The sequence below is a fragment of the Austrofundulus limnaeus genome, unplaced genomic scaffold (assembly GCF_001266775.1).
Source record: "Austrofundulus limnaeus strain Quisiro unplaced genomic scaffold, Austrofundulus_limnaeus-1.0 Scaffold883, whole genome shotgun sequence".
In the NCBI taxonomy this organism is placed as follows: Eukaryota; Metazoa; Chordata; class Actinopteri; order Cyprinodontiformes; family Rivulidae; genus Austrofundulus; species Austrofundulus limnaeus.
In genome coordinates this window covers 71,461-72,681 of record NW_013953285.1, presented here as the reverse complement: position 1 = coordinate 72,681, position 1,221 = coordinate 71,461, and positions in this window count along the sequence as shown.

The window sequence follows — 1,221 nt, the reverse complement described above, 5'->3', positions numbered from 1 at the left end:
GTTTTCAGCAAGGCTAAAGTCATTATAATTATATAGATACATTATGCATTTTTGTTGCTGTGGTTTTGCTATCTTTGTTTTGTAGGTGTGGAGCCAAGAAGTCCGGTGTGCTGTCTTGTGTTTTCTCAACATATTTGTTACATATCTTCTAATCTCTTTTTCACTCTCTCATTGCATTTCACTTTTTTTCTTTTTTCTTCTTTTTCTCCTATTATTAAAAAACAAAAAAACAAAAAAAACAACAACATAATAACGGTGTGGAGAGGATGGCTATAGGGGGAGAAGGGAGGCCATCAAAAAAAAAAAAAACTTATAGTCAGTGTTTGTTTTCAGGACACAAGGATGTTGGAACCAAGAGCTGAAGCCTGTCTGCTGCTTCCACAGTTTAGGAACCACAGCTGAAAAGGCCCGATCACCTCTGCTCTGTGGACCAGTCTGGACCATTCTGGACCAGTCTGGACCATTCTGGACTGCGGGACAACCAAAAGCAAATGATCCTTGGAGCTGAGAGATCTGGAGGGGACATAGGGCTGCAGGATGTCAGATAGATATTCAGAAGCTAGTCCTTTTGGGAGGCGGCGGGGTATGATCACATGTTTTTGTGTTGAAAGACGACCTGCAGAGTTTTAACTATGAGAGGGCTGCCTGACTAACTCCAACACAGAGAGATACAATAATCCAACTGAGATGTAATAAAAACATGGATCCACAAATTTAACTATTCAAAATCTTTAAAAGGTAAAAATGACTTCACTTCAGATAAAAGTCTGTTTAAAAAATGATCTGTTTACAGCTGAACTACAGATCACCTCCACGTATGAGTGAGTCCAAAATACATGGACAAGTGTCTCTGGATGAGGAGGGGACAGGTGTCTCTGGATGAGGAGGGGACAGGTGTCTCTGGATGAGGAGGGGACAGGTGTCTCTGGATGAGGAGGGGACAAGTGTCTCTGGGTGAGGAGGGGACAGGTGTCTCTGGATGAGGAGGGGACAAGTGTCTCTGGGTGAGGAGGGGACATGTGAACAGGTGCTACTGGGGGACACATGGACATGTGTCTTTGGGGACATGTGGACAGGTGTCTCTTGGAGGCGGGGACACATGGACAAGTGCCTAGGGAGGCAGAGACAGGTGTCACATGGGGACAGGTGTCTCTGGAGAGGAGGGGACATGTGGACAGGTGTCTCTGGAGAGGAGGGGACATGTGGACAGGTGTCTCTGGA